The following is a 21162-nucleotide window of genomic DNA, read 5'->3' on the forward strand; positions in this document are numbered from 1 at the left end:
TGATTCTTTCCCTCCTAGAATCTCTCCAGCATTGACTCCAACACCTACCATGATCCACCATTATGCAAGTGACGTTATTTGCCCCCCCGCCCCCCAATTTATTAGTTGTGTTCTATATCAGGGACCATTTCTTTGGGACCTTTCCTACAGCAACTCATGATCTTCAGCACATTCAACCTGTCATCACAATGGACCTGAGAAAGGACGGTGCAGTTAAGACCGGAAGACCAAGCAAGGGAGGGGGTGGCCTGGTTTGGAGGAACACTGGTCTGAGTCTGACTTTGAGCTTCTCTGTACTGGCAGTGCCGTCTTGGGACAGCTTGGAAATGGAGGTTATCACAAGGCTAATTCTTAGATTTGCACAGTCCAGACTGGCTGAGGATGACCTTGAACTTCCACTCCTAATCATCCTGCTTCTACCCCCAGCTCAGAGGCGGGTGCCACCACACCCAGTTCATGTGTTTCTGGGGACTGAACCCAGGGTCCCTTGAAACTGTAGCAAATCCTCTACCACCCGAGCTACTCAGATGGGTACTGGGATTATATAAAGAGATAACCAGAGGGAGTGGCTGAGATGCCCTCAGCACGGTGCTTGGCACGTGGGAAACCAGTAGCCCCAACTCCTTTTGGAGACCAGTTTACTGATTCGGGACAAAGGACACCTTTACCGAAGCAAAATCATTAGTCACATCTTTTTCCCCTGGGAGCTGCCGGCACCACATGGTATCACAAGATTCAACACACATCCTGGCTCTTTGGCACTTATTAATTCTGGAGAGTTAATTAAAAAGTGGAATTTATTTTAGGAAAGGAATGCAAACAGCGATGCCAGGGTAATCAATTATGTAAAGCTTTATGGTCAGGAGGCAGACCAAGCCTCACAAAGCCTCCTCCTGAGACAGGAACTTTTGACATGAGCAGAAACCCTGTCACCTTTATCGCTGACAACTGTGAAGGAGCTCACTCGCGGATCCGCCCCCCAAATACTTACACTTCGATAAGAGGGAATAATCCTAAAGAGACTCTCAGCTCATCTATTCCAAGACAAATTCTCCTCTCAGCTCTGTTCCAAGAAACCACGCCTGGATAACTATTACACACACACACACACACGTTTGCCAGCTAGGTTTTGGGAATAAGATGGGGAAGGAGGGAGGGAGGGAGGGAAGGAGGGAGGGAGGGAGGGAGGGAGGGAGGGAGGGAGGGAGGGAAAGAAACAAAAAGAAAGAAAGAAAGAAAGAAAGAAAGAAAGAAAGAAAAAGAAAAGAGAGGCAGCTACAAGTCCTTTCCAGTCTTGGATCCTGAGAATGATTCCTGCATTGAAAAGTTCTCTGAGTGTACTATGGAGCAAAGAAGACTGAGGAGCTACAGGAATTGAGATGAGCGGTCTGTGTTTATTCCACCAAAGGAAGAACAGAATGCGCTCCCACCCCACGACTGAATGCTCTTCCCAGTCTTTGCCCTTGAACTTGGAGCCACCTGACCACGGAAGAAAGAGCAAAATGACTCCAGCACTTCTCCATTGGGTAGGCAGTGCCACCCGCCTTCCTGCCAGGCCCATGTGTTCCCCTCCCACCCAGCCCCAGCTCAGGAATCCTTTCTGCCGAGCCACGGGTGATATTTTCTGAAGCACCCTGTGTATCCATGGTCCAGTAGAAAGTTTCAAGGGTAAGACAATGCTGCTCTTCATTTGTGGGTGCCCCCCAAACATTGAACATATCCTGTGTCCTTTAACACCTCCCCAGCCATGATGTCACTACTAATGTCAAGGAAGTAAGGGCAGGTGAGGTTGGGGTGGTGAGGGGAGGCTCTCTTCCGCACTGGTCACCGAATAGAACCTGCTGCCACCCACCACTCCCGGTCAGCAGCAGCTGGGCATCCACAGCCCTCCTTTCCCGCGGCCCCAGATTGGCCGTGCTATGCCCTTACTTGACCCTGGCCTCCACCAGCATCCTCTCAACCCCTCTCTCCTCCCTTGCACCTCTCCTCCCCTCCTGAACCCCTGCTCCAGAACCAACACAAATACCACTACAAGAGAAAAAGAGTTCCTGGCCTCCAAGGCAAAGCTGGCGTGTGCACAGTGTTTTCCCACACAGACCTCCATCCCTGGCCTTGAGCAATCAGATGAACCGGGTTAGCCCCAGCTGGAGCAGCCGAACAGAAAGGACTCACGGTTGATTCTGTTTTCAGAGAACTGGCAGGAAGTAAGCCCGATTGACGGATGCTTAACAAAGGCCAGGGCTCCATTGCCAGCTAACTTTGATGATTTCTTAACCACTTTAAAAAATAACTCTGTTATTAGTTTCCCCACTAAAACCATTAAGATAGCAGGGCAGACAAGAAAACTGGATTACACAGAGTACTTCCGTGTTAAGGCTTTCCCACACAGCGGTCTCTCCCTGTTAGGCTCTTCAAGGGCTGACTCCTAGCTATGTTGTGAGTTCAGGCCTATCCGGAAGACAAAGGCCTGCAGAGGTGTGTGCAGTCAACTCAGGGTTTCAACAAGAGTGTAAAGGGCAGATGTTTAAAAACTCGAAAATGATTATGACATTCTCTGTAGGTTTGTGTTACCTGCCAAATCAATCAAGCGGAATGAACGTTTCCATAGACCTGGAAGAGAACTGGCATATCCATAGCATGGAGTGGTTGGCTAGTGTCTGCTTGGAGATTTTATCAACACACATTGTACTTTTGTTAGCAATTTGTCTACGGAATAAAACTTTCCCATTTCCAGCCATGGTTGCAAACGTACCTGGAACCTCAGCGTTTGGCAAGAGAGGCAGCATGATTCATTCTAGGCCAGCCTGAGTTATGTGACAGAAACCGGACATAATATTTTTTTAAGGGATAGAGATAAAACTCAGTTGTTAGAGTGCTTGCCCCGTAGCTGTGTGGTACCATATGAACTAGGTGGGCTTGTATATACTACATATAGACATATGTACCGCACGCCTGTAACTGCATCACTCAGAAGGTAGAGTAAGCAGAGTTAAGTATAAACTGAGGTTTCTCTGTCCCTCCCTGTACTGCAGCTGCTTCGAAAGAATCATTCAGAGGCTTAATATTAGTTACAGAATGTTTGGCCTAGAGTTCAGGCTTATTACTAACTAATTAGTTCTTACATTTAAATTAGCCCATTTCTATTCATCTAAGTATTGTCACGTGGCCATGGCTTTACCAGTCTGCTGGCATCTTGTTTCTCAGGTGGCTGGTCGTGTCTCTCTTGACTCCGTCCTCCTTTCTCCCTGTATTCAGTTTGGCTGTTCTGCCTAGCTACATTCTGCCTCGCAATTGGCCAAAGCAGCTTTTATTATCAACCAATGACAGCAACATATATTCACAGTGTATAGAAGGGTTATCTCACAGCAGTTAAGAGTTCATGGTCGTCTCTGGATACCTACTGAGTTCAAGGACACCCTGGACTATATAGGACCTTTTCTCAAAATAAAATCCTATCTATTTAAATAAGAAATTAGACATGTCAGTTGAAGGTAATCTTAACTACCTTCTTTAAGAAAAATAAGCTCTTACTTATCATAATTATAAACAAACACATTCTATGTAGTGGAGTCTCTGAAAAGCTGTTTTAGATTGTGGTCATTCACTATTACCAAGCTAGTGCGGATGGGCTCGGTGGTACAAGTGGCATAATCAATCTGGCCCTGCCAAAAAGTGCACAGAAACATCAGCTCAGCCAGACTGCCAATTCTAGCTGATCTCCATTATTCTCTTGAAAGCCAGAGAGAAGTTTGAGAGTCAAGTTGCCTCAAGCTCAAACTTGCCAGGTGGGCTGGAGGCCCCACCCACAGTTGTTGTTTGAATCAAATGTTCAGTAGAACTAGGAGGGCAGAACAACCCAATGTTGTTGTTGATCCGTGATGAGTCAAGGTAGCCACCAACTGAAGGCCAGTGCCCAGGTGGAGTGTCGTTGGCATCAAGAAACAATAACCAAAAGTACATCTGATTTATTTACAGTTATTGCCCTTACATCCCAAAAACAAATTATATCTATATATATGTATACCTAGATATAGATTGATTGATAGATTTTCTATCTATCTATCTATCTATCTATCTATCTATCTATCTATCTATCTTTTAAAAATCTGTGTTTTCCAAAATGAAACCTGACACCTAAGAATATTCCTAATGCCAGCACACAGTCAATGGCATAGGAAGAAGTCCCTTTATTAGGTAGAGTCTGGGAAGGGCAGAGCTAACATACTCTTACCCTAAGCCTTCTCTCTTTCTCATTTTCTGGAAAACAAAAGATTCTGGCTAGCTCTGGATTTTCTCCTGTGTCCTCTAACTTCTCAGATCCCTCCTGTTTTGGTCAGAGTTAATGACTTCAAGCTGTAAGCACGAACTGAGCATCTGAAACCCCAGGGCCAAGAAAAAGGGCAAGAAAACTTAACCGGAACAATTTGTTGGTACTCTGAGACCCACCAAGCTGCGATATACAAGCAGGAACTCCATGGCAGAGGGTTCCTGCTCACCCGGCTTTCATCTTCTTCTAGGACATGTATTAGCATAAGCGTTCACTAGAAGGTCTTTCAGGAAAAGAACACCTACTAAGGTGGAGAAACAAGAAAGCCTTTCAGAACACACTGTGAAGCAGTCCAGGGCTGGTGGTGCTGCCAGCAACCACGCTGCTTACACAGCAAATTCAGAGTCATCTCAGATCCAGATCACTTCCAATTTGGGTCACCTGTATAGCCCAGGTGCTTAGCCATCATGGATGGGAAATGAACAGCCAGGAAAGCTCCTCAGGGAGCTGCTTGCCTCGGCACCTCATCTTTTAGGCCACTCCCCCTGCTTCTTTTATCTCGGGTTTGACTGCTAATCCCTCTGTAGGGTATTAATTACTCTGTCACAATTGCATTACCCCACAAACAAGGACAACACAATAAAGTTCAAAGTGGATTAACTTTTCATTAATTGTATTAAAACATCTTGATATTTTATTAACTACATCTACTAAAACATATTTTGTTATACATTAGACTGTTCCTTTGTCTTCAGTTCAATCTTCTTCCTTGAAAAAAAAAATAGAAATATTTCTAAGTAATCTGGGGGCCCAGTAATTTGCCTCTGTGAGAGAAGGTCATGGTACATGAAGACAAGAGTTAGTGGGGTTCCAACAGCACAGTGACTCGGGATTAAATACCAGCTCGTGGCTGGGGTGGATGAATGCCCAGGATCACTTTGTTATTCATGATTTGAGAACCCACAACTAGATCACCCTCACATGGTACCCTGGGGAATGAAGGTGAAGCTGTGTCAGGTGCCTCCTAGGGAAGCCTGGGTCATGCACTTGCCGTAGCTCCTATCTGGATCACTGCTTCTCCCTGCAGCCGCTCTCCACTCTGCAGCTGGCGCCAGCATCTGAGGCGTTTCTTCACACACTCACTCCATGACTCTGCTCTTCTTATCCCAGCTCCGTTTCTCCCTGTCCAGTCTCAAATGGCACCCAGGCCAAAGCCCACAGGTCCCTACTGTACCTTCAGACACAGCGGAGAGACACCGTGAATTATTCTTGCTATAAGAACAGTAGAACTAATACCATTGTATGGCAACGAATTCAGTCATCCCCATTACATGTAAGCAATTAAAACGTTCCACTCAGAGGCTGGGGGACAGTGCAGTGGGCAGTATGTATGTTCTGAGGACCTCTGCTCAGGTTCCAAGCACTCAGTAAAAAGTCGAGCTGTGGCGGTCCGTTGCTGCTGTAAGCCCAGGGCTTGGGGGTGCAGAAAAGAGGATTCTGGAGGCTCACTGGCTGGTGAGTCTAACCAAGAGGGAGCTCCAGCTTCCATGATACACACACACTGGAAAAATAAGGTGAAGAATGACAGTGGAAGAACATTCACACACATGGGCACTAGCAGCTGCACCTACATCTATATCCCGCCTCACACACACACACACACACACACACACACACCTCTTTTTACCTGAAAAGGTCCTGTAACCAAATCAACATGTATGCCCACGTATTACTAAAGACAGAGGTTGCAAGATTCAGCTTTCTGAGCACTCATAGTGCACAGCACTTAAGGTCAGCTCAGCAAATGCCATGGCACCACATAAATACATTGCCTATGCTTGAGCCAGGTCAGAAAACATATTTGCCAAGGCAGAATGAATACACAAAACAACGCTGAAAGACATTCTACGTAGTAGCTACTTTGACATGATGCCTTCTGCCTCAAAGCCACAACCAGAATACAGTACTGTGTTAAAATCTTACTGTTTTTCAAAGAAAACCAGCCTACAATTCACAATCCCAGACAATGAAGGGCATCCCAAGAGAGACATACATGGATCTAATCTATATGGGAAGTAGAAAAAGACAAGATCTCCTGAGTAAATTGGGAGCGTGGGGACCGTGGGAGAGGGCAGAAGGGGAGGGAGAAGGAAGGGAGGGGAGCGGAGAAAAATATATAGCTCAATAAACACAATTTAAAAAGAAATTACTGCATTTGTAAAAGTCTGTTTTCAAAGTTTCTGTACTTCCCTTGGGCTAACATGTTAGATACGAGTTTTTAAGAAAAAAAACATCTAAAAGTCATTTTGTTTCCTCCTGCTGTGGGTAGATCACTACCACAACACATAGTGAGGGGAACGTCTCTCTCTCTCTCTCTCTCTCTCTCTCTCTCTCTCTCTCATACACACACACCAGTGAAAGAAGCCAGAGGTTGGTGTTGAGCTCCCCCACCCTGCAGTCCTCCCACTTGAATGGCAAGCACTTTATCCTTTGAGCCATCTCTCCAGTGGTCCTGAGCTTTCCATATTCATGGTACCATTCCTCATTCAGATACATAAAATTCTCTATCAACTAGCTTTTAAGATTTAGGCCTAATTGTACAGAAAAGTCCTCTGAGTCCTCAGGAGTGGTGCCATCCGCTGCGTGCCGGGGCTCGGGTCTCTCGGAGGAGTCTTATGCTGGTGTTTATAGCCCCAGTCACCTAGATGAGGAGTAAGGAGAGGCCATTTCACTTCTAGAAACGATGAAACTAGGGTTGAGAGTATGGTGTAAGCCGCGACAGGAAGTCAGTCTTCATTGTTTCCTTTAGTTGTGACATGTTGGGACCATGCATGGGGCAGGAGGATGTTGATGGTCCATTTGGATGGCCATTGAGTTTGTGCCAGACAGTGTTCCCAGTGGGATCTGGTCTGCAATGCGGGGAGTTGACAGACCCTGGGAGAGTGTTCAAGATCTATGAGGGGTCACGGGTCAGAGCTGGCCAGGGATGAGCCTAATCCATTCATTACATGGAGAGGTGATTGCCACTTGTGCAGGGAGCGGGGAGTGTCCCTTAGCAGGGCTCAGATCCACGAGGAGGCGTCTGTCCACTGTGAGCTGTTGATATGTTTGGGGTGGGCTGGTGGAAATGTAGTTCAGCTTCAACGAGTAGGTGAAATATGTGGTAAACCTTTAAAAAAGGCTTGGGGTTGCCTGCTTTTAGTGATAAGGATTACCTTAGGGATTAATGAATTAAGAGAGCTGGAAGGCTAAAACCTCCTTTCTGCACCGTTCAGTTCAACACACATTTTCCCAGGCCACGTGAACCATTTGCCTTGGCGGAAACCCTTGGCCTTTTAAAATGGTACATCGCGGCCAATTTTGTAGCTATGATTTATGCTGGAGTCTGTCGCATTGTGGGTCAGATGAATCCAGTGCTGCCCTCAGGGACCCAGTTGGTGAAGAACTGGTGTCTCCACATCCAAGCAGCGGTGTTAATGGGGCCACTGCTGCCCCGAGAGCCGAGAGCCCATGTTCTTAAGATGCCACCGTGCTGTGTGTGTTCCCTGCAGTTTTGTTCCAAATCGCAGGCATGCTTTGGAGGTAATCATTATTCATACTTTGCTTACAAAGGAAGACAAAGCAGCCCAGAGCCAGAACACTTGGTACTGATGCTGTGTATTGGTGGGTGATAGGAGATCAGTATTTAACAATTTGGGAATGCTCTCTCATGCCAGTCAAAGCAGTGACACATGACCGTTCCGCACCGTTTCAAGTTTGAATTCGTCGCTAGTTGTCTTTATGTTAGGGTGGACATTCTTTGCTTGGAAACCTGCTATTTCTCCATAAAGTGTTTTACGATTCAGCCCATGGCAGTGAGGAAAAGTGTGCCTGGGATGTATTTGCTTAAATCTGTTTCTCCTCATCTCTCCAAGTCAAACCACAGAGGACAAATGCAATTCTGGATAGTGCCCGCACCCTCAATGTCTCTAAGGCCCCTACGGAACTTTGTAGAAATTTTTAACGTGGCTTGAATTGGTAGCCATGGCCAAAGCTGGACGGAACAAAGGGAGGCAGGTGTCTCTAAACTGAAAGGCAACAGGGTAGAAGTGCACCGGTGTCCATCCCCCAAGACCCCGTACCTCCCAGGAAAAATGCGTGTGCCGTTTTCTTTGGAGAAGGGTGTGTGAGTGACTGGATCAGCGCTGGTGCAAACAACATATGGTTAGTTTTATGAGGACTTGGAGACAGATGGCAGCCTATAGGCTAATTATGCCCTGGGCAACAGTCTTTAAACAAATCACTGCAATTGTGACACGGCTCTTACTCATGAGGTAGACAATCTGGAGTGTTTATTGTCATACCACGTAAAGGTGCCAGGTGACGGGGGAAAGGTGCCACCCGAGGGAGCATATTTACAGCGTCTGCCATTTGCATATTGATCTTCCCGGCCAAATGAACAAAGGAAGTCAAGAAACTAAAGAGAATACAGTAAACCATCAGCTAAGGGCAGGGGTAGCTCCGGGGCACACTGGAGATCTAGCGTGTAAGGCCGTGGATTCAGCTCCCTCCCAGCGAACAAATCCACAGCCAAGCCCTCCCACCACACAGGACTGTTTCCTTGGGGGATTTTACTTCTGTCAGCAGTTCTTTTAGTCACCGGGAACGGGATGTTTCTAATGTTCCCGTCATCTGAAAACAGGCTGTCCCGAGCAGCAGCAGGCCTTGGGTGAGCCGGGTGGACAGGGTCACCTCGCAGAGTTCTACCCATGGCTTTTCCCTGCCCATGCCTGTGCCTGTGTCCTTAAGGTGGCTCTCACTCTCCCTCCTCCTCTCCCTTGGCATCTCTTGTTCCTCAATTCATTGTTTTTCATCACATTTTAAACTGAGGTATTGTGGGGCTTTTGTTTTGTTTTATTTATTTATTTTTTAAGTTTTACTAGTGAGTATTTCCTTCCACAAGGAAGGCTTCACAAGGGCAGGTGACTCAATCTGTTCTCTGCAGAGACAGAGCTACAATGTCACATGTTTGCAGAAGTAGGGGAGCGATTCGTGAAAACTCCACGCCACCACCTTCCTCCTCCCAGTCAGGCCACACAGGCCGGGTGTGTGCGTTGCTCGTGGGCTCTGATTGTTGGGCCCACGCCGTCCTGGAGAATAGATTAGGGGGCTCACTGCAGTGTTTGTGATGTCCAGTCCAGCTCTCTGATGTGCGCTTGTTTTTAGACTGTGTGAGCCAACTAAGTCAGCCGAGGAGGGGTCCCTAGCCAGGCTTGTTCCCACCCTGCAGCCTCAATGGTGGGTGTTCCCCGTTTATCCTGTTACATAGGTTTAACCAAGGGAAGTAACCATGGTTTGAAACCAGGTTGTTTGGCATCCAGCCTCTCCTTTGGCTCCCCCTGGAGCGGCTGACGGCTTCCCACACACGAGTCATGTTTCAGTGCTGTTTCTTAAACCTCACAAAACCACACTACATGTATTTCCTACTTAACCTGATTGAGAAACTTTGTGTAACAGTAGTTAACTTAATAGTGCTTTTTAATTAGTTTTTCTTAGTTGTATTAATACGATAAATTTGAGAAATAGCCTAGGAATAGTGTTTTCCAGCCCTCTGAGGAGTCTGGTCCCCCTGGCAGCCACCTCCGTTCACCATGCACCCCATACTCTGAGTAGCTTCCGTCTTCACACTTTGCATGATGCTTCATGTCTTCCCTTGGTAGTGGCTAACTTTGCTTTTGTTGGGATTGCTCCTAGCTACCTCTTCCTCTACTTCAAATTTATTACTTGGTAAGAAGCCTCTGGGTTGAAAGTAATCAATAGGCCTGCCTTGCGGGATCCCATTAGTACGAGGGACATGGCCAGATGCATTCGGACTGATCTGCGGGAATGTATTCTACACGGGTTTGCCTGGTTGGTTTTAGACCTTGGAATCCAGGTCCTTGGGACTTTCCAAGGACTTGGATCAGGTGAGGAATAGCAGGCACTCGTCACAGGGAGACTGGGCTCCCTTCTTAGATGGGGTAGGGCTGTGACAAGTTGGGAGTGTCTACAAGAACAGAGCTGCCCAGTGAGAGAGCTTAGGTCTGATCGAGGGCACAGGTATATAGCACCAAGAGCTCATGGAAAGGTTAGCTTCTTGATGATGTTTCCTTGAGTCCTCATCTCTGATTGGGTCCCTGCCCCCGCTCTGCCTAAGGCTGGTGCCCAGAGGGCACGGACACTGCATTGTGCACTTTGATGCCTGTAGCTCCTTGTCATCTTCCCTCTGCTAACAGCTGAGGTTTGCAGTCAGCATTTGGATGTGTCCCACGAGCAGGGCAGGCTCGTGGTGTGGAGACTGCAGTTTCTCTCTGACAAGGAGGTGAAATGGCCAGCCTTTCTGGGCTTCTGTTGTTTTATATTGTTTAGTTTTGCTTTAGACTCATGCTGGTTTTCTACACAGATCCCAGCCTTTAAAATTGCTGCTAATGCAGGAATCTGTAGCCCACGTCCACACCCGAGGGTGGGCCAAGGCCCTTGCTAGTGTATCTTCATCCATTTGCCATGGCTAGTGTCCTTTCCTGTGATTGGGTGGAAAAGCCACCAGAGGAAATGAAGTATTTCTCCTCCTGTCCCGCAGTCTGCCCATTCATCTGCCTGTGTTTTCAGATTTCAAAATTTGTGTAGCAAATTAGCCTGGACCTAAAGGTTCCCTGTCTGCAGACTGAGATAATCATAGATCAGAAATACTAGAAAAAAGCCTCTGTACAGAATGTCAGCAGACTTGTCCCTTGCCATTTTCCCTAAACAGCACAGTGCGGTTATCACTTATGTGTATTGAGTACTGCGAGTAGTTGAGATGATTGACCGTGTCCAGGAGGCTGTGTGTAGGCTCTCTGCAGATACTCTGCTGTTTACATGAGGGACTTAGCATCTCTACGCTTTAATAGCAATAGGATTCCTAATCTCTAGTGGATAATGAAGAATATAAATGTATATGTCATATATCCTTGATTTACAGATAAATATGTGATTGTTTGTATGGATATGTATGGTTAAAAATACATAGTTAAAACTGTGGTTACCAGCACTCAGGAGGCAAAGGCAGGCAGATCTCTGTGTGTTCAAGGTCAGCCTGGTGTAAGGCTAAACAAAAAAAAAAAAACAAAAAAAAAAAACCGCTGTCTCAAAAAAAAAAAAAAAACCCAACAAAACAAAAAGGAATACATAAAGCTAGAGATGATCTTTCTATGGAAAACATTTCTCGAACACAGAAATTTATAGGGTATATAAGGATAGCTAGAGTATTGGTGTAGATATAAGTATAGATAAATACTCCTATCATATAGAGATGCGAGTATAGATAGAGTACATTGCCCAAGGAGAACTAATTAAGTGCTTATTATTAAGGGTCTTTTGTTGGTGTTTCTTAGTGTTTAGTAACTTAGGTAAATTCAGAAAGGGAAGGTAAGATTGTAAGACGATTTCTTGTTCAGTTTAAAGGGGACACAGTCAGCTTCTTATTACAAAATAAATGGCCCTACTAAGAGGTGTCAGAAGCCTTGTAAAGTTGATACTTTGCAGTATATGTGCAATATGATATGTAATATGGCAAAGCGAGAGCCATCTTTAGCAAAGTCCCCATAGTAAATACAGTAAGACAGTGTTTATGGAAGACCTGTGTTAGCCTTCAGTGTGGGCTCACAAGTACGGTCTACCAGAGACCAAGAGTACAGGGAATGTGGTTGAGATATTTGCTCTCTGATCTTCAAGTCCTCTGCAAAGACAGCAGGGAAATCATACAGAGGCAAGCGGAAAATGAGGTTGAGGGGAAAAGATGTAGGCTAGACATAGCTTTCCAATCAAGACTGTATTTCTGCCTCTTGCTGTTTGTCTGAATTTTTTAAAATATCCACCAAGCAGTATTCTCAGCTATATTTTCCCCTCCTGTTGGTCCTATCCAGCCATTGAGGGAGATTCCTCTCTATCTAGAATTCATAATTTTTGGCAATCCTACTGTGCTCTCTGTCATCTGAACACTTGACCTTACTCTCGGAAAGGTCATTTGGACACGAGATAGCCATGCCCTGGAATTGTCTTAAAATTTCAATGAATGGGAATTTAGCGCATCAGCTGATGAACCGAATGGATGTGTGGTCCTTGTGTGGGCAATGCCCCAGGGTTCGCGTTTTGGCCCTCAAACACTCACCATTTGCCTTCCCTCGTGCTGCCTCTGGTCTGGCATGCACTTCTGTTTTATCATCAGGAGTTTCCCGTGTGTTCCTGCAATCAAGCCGACTAGACCAGATTTTCTAGACCTCTTGACACTTCTTTGTCACCACCCCTATGACAAAGGGACATAAAGTTAAGGTACTATTGATAGCTAATAGAAAAATAGCCATTTCAGTGGGTTTAAAACTTCAAACAGATGGGCTGCCGAGGTAGCTCAGAGGTTAGGAGTCCTTACTGTTCTCGGAGAGGACTGGGGTTTGATTCCCAGCGCACCATGGTGCTCACAATCACCTTTAACCCCAGTTCCAGAGAATCCAGCACCCTCGTTCTTACATCTGAAGGTACACATACACTCTGGTACACACACACACACACAGACACACACAGAGTACACATACACCCCACACTACACATGCACGCATGTGCGTGTGCCCACACACTATGCATAAACACACACACACACCACAGTACACCCCCACACACTACACATAGACACATACTCATATGTGCCTACACACCCGCTAAATAATAAGTAATAAGTAAATAAAATTGGCTCAGTACTCGCTGTTCAAACAGGAGGACCTGAGGTGGAACCCAGGTCAAGTGTGAAATTAACCCCCCCATCCCCACAGGGAGCTGGGAGGCAGAAATAGGGTCCCCAGAAGCATTCAGGCCAGCCAACCTTGCATACACAGTGGTAGACAAGAGACCGTCTCAAATGAGATGACAGGTGCGGACAGACACTCGGCGTTGTCCTCTGACCTCCCCGCATGCCCTGTGGCATGTGCACACCCATACGCTTGCACGCAAACACATGTACACATATATACATTACACCTATCTCGCATACACATACACACACCTCAAAAAGATGAAAGAAATGGCATCGATTTTTCTCCCCAACGTTAAGCTAAATCTTTTGGCTGAGCAGCTTGGTTCTGTCCCCCACAGCGTTCATCATTTGCTGGGCGTTGTGTGTGCTCCTGCCATAGCGCTTGCCTTGCTTACTGAAACAGTGAGTTGTCCTGTGGGCCCCGCTATGCTGTAAGTTCCTGAACATAGGATCCCAGTGAGACCTGCTGTAGAAACCGTGGAGTGAAAGGAGTGACGAGCAGCTTTTAGAATGCCCGCCTGGTTTCCGCAAGCCGCTGGATTCGGCAGCAACGTGCTGGCCTCTCACACGAGCCATGCAAATCAAATCCAAGTTCGGCAGACCTTCCTTGTCACGTAGATGGTGACTTGTTCTGAGTCCCTGGAGTAGAAAGCCCTAAAGCCGTCTTTGCATGTCCTTCCCCCCCACAATGCCTGATACTGCTCGTCAGCTTGTTAGGGTCTCGTGGCTCGTCGACAAGGATTTTCTAGATGAGAAGTGAAGTAGGAAGAATTGCCGTCAGTGTGGACAGAACTATTTTATGGGATGGGGCCTTGAACTGAATGAAAAGAAGAAACCCAACTGAGCACTGGTGGTCCTGGTCCTCTCGCTCTGCTTCCTGGGGTGTATGCACCATGACCGACTGCCTCACTCCCACGGCCGCTGTCCTGTCCTCTCCCATCCCACCCATCACGGATGGTGCCCTCTGTGAGCCAAAGAAAGCCTTCTCTTAAGTCGCTTTGCCAGGGATTTTGGTCACAGCAAGAAGAAATTAACCAACACAGTCCCCTAAGGCTCCTCTTGTGTTTTCTCCTATTCCCACGGCCACTGCCCTAAAGTCTACTTCCGGTCACCTTCCATCTGTGCCTGTAGAGCTCCCTGGCTGTCGCTAGTTTCCTAAGGGCCCTTCACTTCTGTCATCTCTGCCTGCCGTTAAGGTGTCCCTGCAGGCAGTGCTTCAGCAAATGTCCTTGGTGCCTCCTGCCCCTCTGCCCAGCTCCACCCTGAAATAAAAAAGGCTGCTTTCTCCATCTTGATAGCCCGCCCAGGAAGTGGCTGCGTACAACCAGATCAGAGCCTAAGACTTAAGCCAGGCTCAAGCTGTTTCTAGTTCCCTTCGGTGGCCCGCGATTCCTGGTGTGGGAACGGCCAGTACCCATTCTTCTCCTGTTAGCCAGGCCCCACGGGGACTCAAATCATAGTCAGATGCTTGGTTGACCCACGTGGAATAAAAACAGAGAAGTCCAGTGTCAGATGGTATCCGGTTAAGTTCCTGGCGTCTCCATCATGATCATGGGCACTGAATGCGGTGACTACAGTAAGCTGAGTACAGACACACCTAAAGCTGCTGTGTCTTTGTCCACCGTGGGCCCTAACATTGCTCACGACCCTTTTGCTGTGCATGCTGGTCTGAGCTCAAGGCCATTGCTGTTCTCTTTGAATATTTGCTTTGCATATCCAGTTTCAAGTCAGGCCAGGCTCCTTCTGACTGATGTTTTCAGTCCTAGACTTGGAACTTTTAAGTTTATGGGCCTTGTGGGGAGGTGTGTGTGTGTGTCGAGGGGGGTTATTACACATCTGGTTCTTAAAGTTCAACTCTGAAAGCAGGATTGTTTTCCTCATTTCAAAGCCCCACTGTGCCCCTGCCCCCATCTTCTTTCCTTTAAAAGCCTTTTAAGGCCAGACTCCCAGAGACGGTACTCGACTTTTCTTTGCCCATTTTCAAGATCCCTGGTCAGTCTTTCCGAGCCAGCCAGCCTGCTTTTCTGCTCTTCTCCCTGTAACTAAGAGGCTGAGGTTACGCTCCTATCTTAATCCGCCAGTGTGTTTCCGCTGAAGTGTCTGGAGCTCTACAATCCCATCTGGACCATCTCCAAAGAAAGGGGCAGGGGATCCCTTTCCGTATCTGTGTGGGATGCTCCCTACGTCCCGGCTTCATCTTGCAGCCCAAGAAGTTTGCATACACTTTTCATGTAGTCCCCTTAAACAAGGACATTTCTTGTCATCACATTGAAATCTGAGGTGCTTTGGATTTTCAGGTTAGAGATGTTAAATCTATAAAGTCTATGCAAATATTCCAGAATCCAAAAGAGCTCCCCAAGTCCAAACCACATTTGGTCTCAAACCCTTCAGATACAATGCTGTATGGTTATACCTGCATTTCAGGTGAACAGTGAAGCACAGGGCTGGACAGAACACCCCGGCCTCCTTTTTCTTTGCTCTGAATGTCCAGTGCCCTCTAGTGCACCTGCTAGAGTCTCCATCGACCCCTCTGTCTTCCTGGGATGAGTCCAGCTTGTTTCTGCATCTCTGTCTCTCAGACACACCCTACCTGCTTTTCCAAGCTTCTTGCAGGCGGTGCCTTCTCCTGCCTGTCAGCTCTGAACTCCTAAGGTTCTCAAGGAGGTACTAGAAGCAAGACCTGTCTTTATGGTCCAACAGCCATGCTGTGTTGCTTGGCATAAGTTGGATAAACTCTGGCTCATTGCAAAACGAAAGTCATGAGGTTTCTAGATGAGTCTATAGACAGTTTCTTTGTAAACAGATCCCCCCTTCCCCCACCTTTCCTAACACATGGACTACCATTCAAACTTCTTTGATATATAGTCAGGTGTCTCTACCAGTGTGGGTATGCTCTGAGAAATGGTTAGGTGATTTCACTGTTGTTTGAACATGGTGCACTTACCTAAACCAAGATGACTGCATTTTTATCACAGACAGTGGACTCGGGGACCACTCTTGTATATTTGTCCAGCGGACAGAAACATTATTGTGTAATACATGACTCTTCTTTAATATTGCACCTTGGTGGCAGTGGGCATGCCCAATTTCTTCAGAATGTTTTCTTCTGTTCTCCATGTGTGTTTGCTATAAACAGTGCTGGTTTGTGCTGTTTAATTGATGGCTGACTATCCACTGTCAGAGGCCCCCTCAGTGGCCTGAGTGGTGCTAAGCCCCTTGAAGACCAGGAATACCCTTCACCATTAAACAGAGCATTCAAAGTAACAGGATTACTTATGGAATTTCCATATATAATTAGTTTTGGTTGCCCTCCTTTCTCCATCTCCCTGTCCCCCTAAATAGCATGTGTTCTATTACCCTCCCCCACCTCTTCCTCTTAAGCTGCTTTTCCACCCTCCTGGGCCTCTTTCTAGTTTCCTGGCTTCTATCTACACACACACACACACATGCACGCACACACACACACACATACACACATGCATGCACGGACACGCACGCATGCACGGGAAGCTAGGATCTGCACGAGAACATGTTTTTGTCTTTCTGAGCGTGAATTGCAGCATTTAGTATTATAATTTCCAGTTCCATCCATTTTATTTCATATTTATCATTTTCTTTTCTTTGTGACTGCGTAAAATTCCATTGTTTATGTGTGCCATATTTTCCTTTTCCATTCATTGGTTGGTGGACATCCCGGCAGTGGGACTATCATTCATTCCCCTGCCCCTTTATGAGCCTGATGAGTGAACAGAGGCTCATCTGATCCTTGTTGAATTTTTGGGCTGGGAGCGGAGAGACTCACAGGGGACAGATTTATGCTAAACACAAATCATTTGCCAGCCACTCCTTTACAAGGGTCTGTTGGTGAGCCCCTGGGGCAACTTTGCTTCTGCCCCAGCCCACAGGTCCCCTGCACTTGGTGCAGGCTGCAGGCGGCTGTTTGCACAGCAGTTCTCTGCAGCCATCGCTACCTCTGCTGGAAGCCAAGCCAGCATTATTGGTCTGCAGGAAATACATTCCTTGGGCTTGACTCTCCCATCCAACGTGCTCTGCCCCTGTCCAAGGCAGGTCCTCCCGCCGGTCCTGAGTCCAGCGTCTTGGTGTGAGTCACCGTATCCCTGCTGGACTGGTGGCAGCAGAATTCCGGTCTTTGATAGTAAGGTGCAGTGCCCACATGCCACCCGCCTGCCTCCCAGCAGCTGGGCTCCCCCTGTAAAAGCCTCTAGCATCCTCAGCTCCCAGGAGGAAACAAGCTGCTGCTTGTGGCACCAGAGCTCCAATTTGTCACCCTCTCCACTGGCTCTGGCCTTCACCTCCTCCTCTATGGCATCTTTCACAGGGCTGCCGCAGCTGGGCTCCAGCTTGACATGGAAACCATGTGCTCTGGCCTCTGGTTGTGGCATGCGTCCCTGTCCCTACCGCTGCCTCCTTCCTCCGCAAGGTCTGTTCTTTAAGCATGCTATTCTCCCATGAGGCTTGTTTTGGCCGACACCCACTCCTACTTCACCACCATGGTCAGCCACTATGGGAAAATGCAGGACCCGCTCTGCATGGAGCCTGGTTAGCACCCCAAGTCGGCTCCAGTGGTTCCTCGAGTTCTTCCTGACCCTAGAAAGAGTTTAGAATTCCAAGCATGGATTTCAGGAGCCGGAGTGAGGCTGATACTTCTTTTACATTTATCTACAGGACGGCAGCAAGGCTGTGGAGGTCAGAGGTCAGCGTGCAGGATCTGGTTTTCTCCTTTTTTACCGTGTTGTGGGTACTGGAGATTGAACTCAGTTTGCCATACTCGGGCAGTGAGTGCTCTTATTCACTGAGCCAGCCCCCTGGACCTGTAGGCTTTCTCACCTTTTCCCTCTCTTCTCACTAAAAACCAGAGTGCTGCCCCCACCCCCACCCCCGCCCCGTCCCATGTTTCCTGTTTCCTTTTGGCCGCCGAGGCTCGCTAACTTTCAGGAGTTCCCTGAGAGCCCAGGGCATAGAGCTCGCAGACAGCTGGCTGCCTGGCAGCGTTGCTCCTGTCTTCACGGGACACACAGGTGAGTGTTTGTCCTGGGCCGCTGAGAGATGAGCACGAGGCCCAGCCTAACCCGTCTCAGGCTTTCTTGGCTGGGACCGCTGCACGCGCCATTTTTCACATAGCCGCCGGGGAACTCGGCTGCGTGTGGTAGAAGATACAATATATTAGCTTTGGAGAAGAAGCACTGCGAATTCCTACTTGAAAGTACAGCTGGCTATGGAGGGAGCAGCAGAATCAGAGTGGATGGTGTCTCGGCATCAAGTGTCTTGATCATGATTCTCTCAGTGAATGACTTTCAAGGGTATTGAATCAATGTGAGAGATCTATATAGAATTTCCCAGTCAGCAAATGTGTGTTCACAGGGTCTCACTAGATAGTCCAGGCTAGCCTTGAACTTATGATCCTCCTGCCTCAACTCCCTGGGCACTGGGATTATAGGCCTTTGTTACCATGTCTGACCTCAAATCTTCATAGGCATTCTTCCCCGAGAGAGGCTCAAAAGTTGCTCAGAAGTTTGTGTGTAAATCCTGACAGCAGGCAAGCTGAAACACTCGGAGTCTCTTTAAGCAGTGATCAGCTAAGTATGATCTTAAGAGTCTTACTGAAACACTCCACGGGTTCATGAAGCATGAGAGCGTATTTGAAATTTTAACCGACGTGTGGGAATTGGATGTGACTGTGATTTTAATAAAATAAATTTCGTCATGCGGGGAGCAGGAAAAATGTGTCTCAAAAAGGAAAACACCATTTATCTCCTCACGCAAACGGTCCCCTTGCTCACAACTGTCACAGAGGATGTGGCGAGCCATATTGTGCCGGCTCTGGGGTTCATGAGAAGCAGCTCTGGAAGGTGGCATGTAGTGAACGAGTGATTTATGTCCCATGAAAATTCATTCAGCCATTGTCACGCTTCCAGGGCTGCTGACACGTAGGGCAGATAGAGCCCAGTCTCTCCCCATCCAGCATGAGGACAGAAAGGCTGCGGGATTGGGGGTGATGGGCTGAGGCAGACATAACCCGTGTCTTTTTCCAGGGAAGGCGAGAGCATGCTGGCCTGAGGCTCTTGAGAGAAACATCGTCGTTGTATTTAGCGGGGTGATCATAATAAATTAAAGAGCCGTACGATTTTAAAACACCGTTAATGTCATGTCAGGATCTGAGCAAAAGACAAAGTTAAACTAGACGCCTCATTAATAAACGTGTGAAAGTCATTTGCCCTCATTAAGATTTTGAGAATGGGCATGAATGGCAGCCGGGGTCAGGAATGGGAGGCAAGAATACATTTTAAGCCATGAGGACCCAGCGAGGTCGACTCACCTCTGTTAGCTTCTGATCTCACTTCATTCTGTTGGAGCTCTTCATTAGTCTTAGCTGGCAGAATATTAATATGCACATATTAACATGCTGAAGAACAATGATCAAAGCGGCTCTGTTTATAGTTTGTGGTCGTTGATGGACATTGCTATTATTTATATGATCTTGGAAATAATAGGTTTCTTCCTAAAGACTGTCTTTGGGGCAAACATTTGATAGAAATGACAGAATTTGCTTCATAGAAAATCACTTACATTACTCGAGCTCAGAGTGGCTCTGACTACCTGCTGAAGCTGTGCTGGCACTCTGCCACGGAATGGGGGTGAGGTGGAGGAGGTCTCATGATGCCCCACCCGTCCCTGAGGATTTAGACGTAGTTCATGGTTGATGAGGGCGGGAGACCCTTTCTTCAGTGGTCTAGCCAACGGTAAGGTACCTATGCTCCAGTAGCCATGAGATGACAGTGTTATGTCATAATGTGTAAAGGGGGTTGGGTACCCACAGATAAGAAGTGGAACTCTGCATTCTCCCAGCCAGAAGAGCACTAGGCTCGTGTGGAGAGGCAGAAACGCTACCTTTGCTGACCTCACAGATGCTGTTAAGACCATTTAAGAGCTTATTAAAGTTGTGGGAACCTTAAATGGTCCTAAACTTTTTTTAAATGAGACCTACACAAAAGTAGACTTGCTGTGTATCCCTCTGCTTTGTCACCTACCTTCTCGCCTTCTCCTTCCCAAGTCTCCTCTCTGCTCTTCTGGCTTCTCTTTTGGCAAACCTGTCACCTGGAAATGATTATGGTGAAGTAGCAAGAGGCATCCCTCAAGATTAATGCTTTTTAATTAACTGAGTGATTCAGACAGCTCTTGCTATGTAGCTCTGGCTGGCCTGGAACACAGAGATCTACCTTTCTCTGCCTCTTAGTGCTTGGACCGCTTCATGTCATGCTTGCACAGGGGTCATGTTAATCTTCCCTGTATGGTTCCAATTTTTGTATATGTGTTGCCAAAGCGAGCTGGAGAGATGGCTCAGCGGCTAAGAGCACTTGCTACTCTTCCAAAGGTCCTGAGTTCAATTCCCAGCAACCACATGCTGGCTCACAACCATGTGCAATGAGATATGGTGCCCTCTTGAGGAAGAGACCTGGTCGGTTGCCCTCATCAGCTTAGGCTGTGAAACCCAATATGGGCAAATTCAACACAACTGTCATATACGGGCTGCCTATGTGTGCTTCAGCATTGCCAGGGCAATAAACCTTCATTCATTCATTCATTCACCCCTCAAGATATAATATGTTTGTTGGCCAGAAATATGCTATAGCCAAACACAATTCCAATGATCCCAGTAAGCTGGAGCCCTGGGAGCTGTGCAGTGCACAGCTTTGACAGCCATGAGTAGTGTCTGTGGGCAGTTTCCTTTACCACCAGGACCTTCTCTGGGGCATCGTGGTTCTAACTACCTCTTGAGAATTTCCTTGTAAGTATCTCAGCTGTGACACAATTGAAGTGTATTGTTTACTCTAAACCTGACTTTCCTTAAAATTAGGAATCATCTCAGAAGCTCCTGTTACATATTTACAAATATGAAACATGCCCACATGCATGTGTGCTGGGGCCGACACACATACACAACGCACACACTGAATTCTCCCCACATGGTTCTTAAACCCTATGATGGCCATTCCACCTTTCCTTTGTCCTGTTTCACCTTTGTCCTGTTTTTTATGGGGATGAAGGCATCAAACCCTAAGTGCTGCCCCTT

The 21162-nt window shown here is 47.2% G+C and overlaps 1 protein-coding gene and 1 pseudogene across 2 annotated transcripts in view; one reads left to right on the top strand and one right to left on the bottom strand.

Annotated features, from left to right (window-relative positions):
* Tspan5 (tetraspanin 5) overlaps positions 1 to 21162 on the top strand; it is a 167678-nt gene that overhangs the window by 65743 nt on the left and 80773 nt on the right. The window lies entirely within an intron of this gene.
* LOC130890312 (U6 spliceosomal RNA) lies at positions 20323 to 20417 on the bottom strand (annotated as a pseudogene).

This window comes from Chionomys nivalis, chromosome 18, assembly GCF_950005125.1.
Source record: "Chionomys nivalis chromosome 18, mChiNiv1.1, whole genome shotgun sequence".
NCBI lineage: Eukaryota > Metazoa > Chordata > Mammalia > Rodentia > Cricetidae > Chionomys > Chionomys nivalis.